This window comes from Ochotona curzoniae, unplaced genomic scaffold (genome assembly GCF_017591425.1).
Source record: "Ochotona curzoniae isolate NIBS_2020 unplaced genomic scaffold, NIBS_Ocur_1.0 contig_64, whole genome shotgun sequence".
NCBI lineage: Eukaryota > Metazoa > Chordata > Mammalia > Lagomorpha > Ochotonidae > Ochotona > Ochotona curzoniae.
In genome coordinates this window covers 13834340-13840731 of record NW_024466502.1, presented here as the reverse complement: position 1 = coordinate 13840731, position 6392 = coordinate 13834340, and the positions used below count along the sequence as shown (strand labels likewise).

The following is a 6392-nucleotide window of genomic DNA, read 5'->3' as shown; positions in this document are numbered from 1 at the left end:
AGAATAGCTTTCATTGAGTTGAATTTGACTGATGACATTTGACTCTTGGTATCTGGATACTTCTGTCTTAATTTACTTTGGGAAAGTTTTTTTATCATACTGCTTAGTGTCTCTTCTCCCTCTTTGGAAAATTTAAGCACCTCTTGAAACCCAGTAATCCCAATACTTGCATATTCATGTCATCACACAGTTTAGTTGGAATTTCTGTAATATTGGTTTATTGTTTTCAGTTATGAACATCATCACCAACAAAATCACAATACCTTAGAATTAAAATGATACATAGGTTTATCAAGTGAAGTATGGCATTGTGGTAAGTGGGGAAATCTGCCACTTGAGGCACCAGCCTTCCATAGGAACACTGATTGAAGTACTGACAGTTCGACTTTCGATCCAATTTCCTGTTAATGTGCTTGGAAAAACAGCATAGTATGACCCAAGGCCATGGGACATTACATTATTGTGGAGTTCTGAAAATTGCCCCTGATTCCTGGCTTCAGACTGGCCAAGCTCTGATATTGTGACCATTTGCAACATGAACCAGCAGATGAAAGAACTCTCCCTCTGTCTCTACTTCTCTCTTTCTTAACTCTGCTCTTCAAATAAATCAATCTTTAAAAAAAGATATGGCATGTGTTACTAGCTAGTATGCACATAGAATTTCGCTAAAATTATATACAGTTAAGAAATTAACATTCTGAATATCACAGATTCAACCCACTTCAGATTAAAAAGAACTTGGAAAAACTATAAAAGTATTGCTGGCATTCTATGTGATCAGATCAACAGTGATTGCATCTGTGTGGGACATGTACAAATGATTTTGTATTCTCTCAGCAATATGTTACATTTACATATCGCTTATAATCTATTACATATTAGAAATAATTGAGAAATGACTCAAAGTGTATGGGAGGACTGTGTAGATTAACTACAAAGAGATCATTTTATGTAAGGATCTGGAGCATCTGAGGATTTTTGGTGTCTGGAGAGGGTGTGAAACCAATTCCCATAGATATTAAAGGATTATTGTAGAAAAGCAGAAATGTTAATACTGTTGTGGAGGAGGTTTTTGTTTTGTTTTGTTTTTGTTTTTGCTATTTTCCCCAATCATTTGCCTCTTACTAACTGCTGAAAAGCATCTGGGTAATACAGCTGTATTTGCTTCTGGATTTCATATTCTGTTTCATTGATCTATTTGTCTATCTCTATCCCAATTTCATAATATCTTGAGACTCATCTCTGAATTACTTTCTTAGGGCCTCACAGACACCAAGGGACATCTGTATTGTTATATTTCTTATGATTGCTCATTTTATAACAGAAAGAGACTCAAGCTGCTAACTTTCATACTGAAACATGCAATGTATCTGGTTATGTTTTTCTTTCCCCTGCTTCATTGGCTCAAAGATTCTGTCACAGTGCTGCGTTTCTAATGCACTGAACAAGAATGGCCGGAGCACATAAGCAGTAGTGAAGTATCAAATCTATTCCCTCCTCAGAAATCATCAAATCTGCATTTCCCAGATTTGTAGGTTAGCTTCGTGGGGCTGTGTTAGTCCAGGCAGGGTGTAGCAACAAAAGGTCTTAGCCTGGGTCATTTATTTATGTTTTAGATTTGCTTGTTTGTTTGTTTGGAAAGGCAGAGTTAGAGAGTTCAAGAGGGAGAACTCTAATCTGCCTGTTCACTCCCTGAATGGCCACAACAGCTAAAGCTGAGACAACTTGAAGCCAGGATCGTGGAACTTCTGGGTCTCCCATGTGGATGCAGGGGCCTGAGAGCTTGAACTACACTCACTGCTTTCCCAGGCCACCACCAGGCAGCTGGGTTGGACGTGGAGCAGCCAGGACACAAACCAGTGCCTATATGGGATGCTGATGCCTTAGTCTTCCATGCTGTGGTGTTGGCCCAAAAATGGGTCCTCTTTCTCTCTCTCTCTCCTTTTCTCTCTTTCTCTGTCTCTTGCCTTTTCTCTTTCTTTCTTTCTTTCTTTCTTTCTTTCTTTCTTTCTTTCTTTCTTTCTTTCTTTCTTTCTTTCTTTCTTTCTTCCTTTTCTTCCTTCTTTCTTTCTTTCCTTCCTTCCTTCATTTATTTACTTTCTCTTTTATTGGAAAGCCAGATTTACAGAGAGGACATGCAGAGAGAAAATTCTGCCTTCTACTGGTTCACTCCCCAAATGGCTACAAAGACCTGAACTGAGTCAATAAAAAAACAGGAGCCAGGAGACTCCTCCAGGTCTCCTGTGTTGGTGCAGGGTCCTAAGTCTGTGGGTTATATTCTGCTGCTTTCTCATGCCACAAGCAGGGAGCTGTATGAGAAGTAGAGCAGCTGTGACATGAACTGGAATCAAATGGGATCGCGGTATGTGAAAGGCATAGGTTTAGCCTTTGAGCCATGGCACCAGGTCCTAGGTCATTACTAAATAGCATAGACTTAATGCTAATGGCTCTGGAAGATGGAAGTTTTGGATTGAGATCCCAGCACATTCAGGGTCTTGTGAAGCCCAGTGTTTCCTAGATGATCACTTCTTTATGACCTCACGTGGAGGAAGTGCAAGGGCTTCCCTCAAGCCTCAGATTAGAACTCTAATTCCATCTACTTCCTAAAGGTGCCCTCATTCAATGATATCATACTGGGTACTAGACTTCACCCTCTGATTTTGGAGGTGACAAAAATTCATAAGACCTCAGGTGTTAACAATGCTATTCTTGATGTTTATTGAAGAAATCTTTTATTCGATGTTCTGCAATTTAGGCAAAATCCTGAAATAATAAATTCTTCCCTCCTTTAAATTAAAAGCAAAATATCCATAATGCTGGATAAAGATTCATATAAGACCTTTCCTCCTTTGGGTATTTGAGGAAACCAACTCTGCCTCCCAGAGAATCAAATAATCTGCAGTTTCCAAGTTTGACGACTTAGAGAAATCTAATAATATTCTGAAATATGTTGGAGCGCTGTACAAAATATTAAGGACAGGATTTGTATTTTGTCTTTATTTGAAACAGCAAGTGAAAAGATATCTATAGGCATATAACAAATATAGTAAGAGACAAACATCAAAAATAAGTGATACGGAATCAATGGAAGTGGCCGTTGCTTGGCACAAAGGGTAACCTCCGGCATGCCTGGCATCTGGTAAGGATGCCGCTTTGAGTCTCTACTGTTCCACCTCCAACCCAGCTCCCTGCTTACAGCCTGGGAAAGTGGTGAAGTCCAACTAAAGCACTCTCCCTCTCTCTCATTCTCTCTGTGACTCTACCTTTCCAATGAAAATAAACAAATCTATAAATCAGAATCAATCCAAAGTGTGAAGTACACCTGAGGACCTAAAAAGCCAGTTTTCCTTTTATCACTGAGAATTTTGAAGATTTTTCATCAAAATCATACAGGTTCTCATTAGAATCCCTTGCATACTATTGAAACATGTATATAAATGTAAGATACAGAGATAATGAATATGTTGATTCATATTTCCATGTATTACCAAGATTACTCTCTCAACTAAAACTAAATGAGGGAGCGCTCACAGATGCTTTCAAATTTGCTATGATTGTAAAAAATCATCAGATGCAGATAGGACGTTGGCGAAAGCTCAACCCGTTGGCATCGGAGTTAGGAACAGGTGGCATAGTAGGCAGTAAAATTGCAAAGGCGGAACTGTTTGCATTTCCTGTGTTATCGCTACCTTTTCCAGTAAGTATAATTTTGGTAATTAAGACCATGTGCTTCTTCCTAGTATTTGGTTTAATAGAAAGATACATGTATAAGAACAATTCTTATAATTATTACTCTACTTTATTAAGGTTTTTGGTCTATAAATCAAAAATACAATGTTGACATCTATGCATTTTATGGTAGTATAGAAGTCCTCTCATGCGTGTTACTTTTTCAACACCGTGATACTACAGCACAAGATTAATGACATCTGTACTGGACTTTCCTTATGTGTGCTTGATTTTTAAAGCCCTGTACAATTTTCCGACATTCCCCCATTAAAATTTTGTTAAAATAATTTCCATTGTAAGGACTTGCAAATGCCTTACACAAAATATAATTTTGAACTTTTTTTGCAGAAAATAAAAAGTTAATCCCTGGAAGACAACTAAGGATGGATTTAAGGTTTCAATTGTTATTAAAATTAGAACCCAATAAAAATTATTTGGTAATGTTCTCACTCAATATCCCCCTTTACCTCAGATACATGAAGGAAACAATATGGAAATAATAGTCTTGCCCACTTTCCTGTAGCCCTTGAACCTTTTTACCCTAATTAACTATATAAAGATTGTCAAAAATATAATTTAAAAAATGGAAAAAGTTTAAAAAAATTAAAAAATGGCACTGTCCATATGTTTAAAGGTAATGTAAAGTATTCATGAAATAATGCATATGTTTATATCCTAAGTCAAACAGTAAAGAAAATATCTACATAATTTTGTCTTTAAACTTTGCCTGAATAGAGAAATTGTGCATGTTTTCAGAACTGGTGATGAAATGGTTCCTTCTGTCTTCTCCCTAAGTCTCTTTCTGTATTCTTTCCTCTATGTAGATCTCTATGCACAAACTTTCCATTTTGTTAGAATGCCTCTCCTACTGAATTTTGACTGATTCTAATGACCATAGTTTATTCTGAGTTCCTGGCTTTAAAAAACTAATATACAAATCTGGGGGACACAATTCAATACATAATAGATTCCAACTAAAAAGGAAAACATCTTCTTCAAGAACACAAGTGCTTTGGGGCTGGTTCTTTGGCAAAACACATAAAGCTACTGCTTGCAAGAACCACATCAACATTCCCTACAGACTTTGATTCCAGCCTTGGAGGCTCCATTTCCAGTCCAGCTCCCTTGCTAATATCGCAGGGAAAGCATTGGAAGAGGGTCAGCTGGGGCCCCTGAACCCATGTGGGAGATTCTAAGGAATCTCCTGGCTCCTGGTTCCTGGTTTCAGATTGGTCCCACTCTTGCCATTGTGGCCACCTGGGTAATGAACCAGTGAATATATATTCTCTCTCTCTCTCTCTCTCTGTCTCTCTCTCTCTCTGTTTCTCTCCCCCTCTCTTTCACTCCTTGTTTTTCCTTTATTCTGTGTGTGATAAATGGTTAAAACAAAAGAACAAAAGAACTTTAAATTGTCGAAAAGTACCATGTATATTGAATTCCTTATGGAGTAAGACAACCTCAATGCTCAATTACAGTTTTATTGACATGCATTACAACCAAGGTGGCCAAAAGAGTTAAACATTTCTGGTATCAATAAATTGACATTTGTCATAGTTCTCTTTTTTGCCTCAACCTTCTGCTTTGATTCTGTTGTTTCGATCTATTTTTATTTCTTTCTGGCCCTGTCCCTCTTCCAGTCAAGCATACCATGTACAATTTTGATTTTTGCATCTCAGGAAATACTCCATTTGAAAGAACATAAAATCCTTTCATTTAAGCTTTCCTGAACATACTGGCTCACTTCCATATTATTGGTCTTAGTGACATCCAGTGGCCATGGCAGGTCATCAGCAGGATTTCAGAGTTTTCCAGACTGCTTGTGAGGTCCTCCTTATCCGAGATGTACCAAAAATAATATAGTAATGTATGATCGTTTTAGCAGAAGTAGAAGGAAATATTCCTTGACCTTTTATAAGTTGTAAACTGAACTACCATTTGTATCAGAAAAAAAAATTAGTTAATTATACTGTACCTTTATGGATGAGTGTCTTTCACTACTTACAAAAGCTAGTTTAAAAGTTTTAAACAGATGGAATTTATACTTATAAAGAGTACTTTGTTTTCACACATCCTTATGTTACAGTGCTTTTTAACAATGATTACATTTGTTGCTACTGTTGTATGGGTTTTAAAACAATCAACAATCTTATACTTACCTGACAGGGGAGATACCATGACCAGGCAGGTGGTTTTCCCAGGGCGAGGCTCATCCGTTGCACTCTGGCTGTGCTGACCCTTGCAGTGACTGCATAGTTTGTGGTAGTGGGGGACTGCGTTCTCCCTCTCCCCTGAAACGACAACAACAAAAAAAATAAAATAAAAACAATCAACAGTTTTCTTTCCATATCCTTTTGTGGTGGTGATGTTAATTATACATATTTCAGAGTAGTGCAGTGAATGACGTTTGTGCTGACACAAGATCATGCAAGTCTGTCTGTGCCTCCAGTGGTAAATTCAGACTAAAATCAGACTGTTCCTGGATCTTAACAAAAAAAAAAAAAAAAAAAGACGACAGAATGTGCTCAGTATTTTTTTGCAAATATTTGTGGCTGGAGGTGCATTATTTAATTCTTTAGGCCAACTTTCTGATAATAACAATGTGGATCTATATTATAGTGCTACACTAAGAACTAACTATAAAGAGAGATTATTGAGTGGTTTAT

The 6392-nt window shown here is 37.3% G+C and overlaps 1 pseudogene; it reads left to right on the top strand.

The window, feature by feature from the left end:
- The first annotated feature begins 5877 nt into the window (after positions 1-5877).
- LOC121163803 lies at positions 5878-6020 on the top strand (annotated as a pseudogene).
- The last annotated feature ends 372 nt before the right edge of the window (positions 6021-6392 follow it).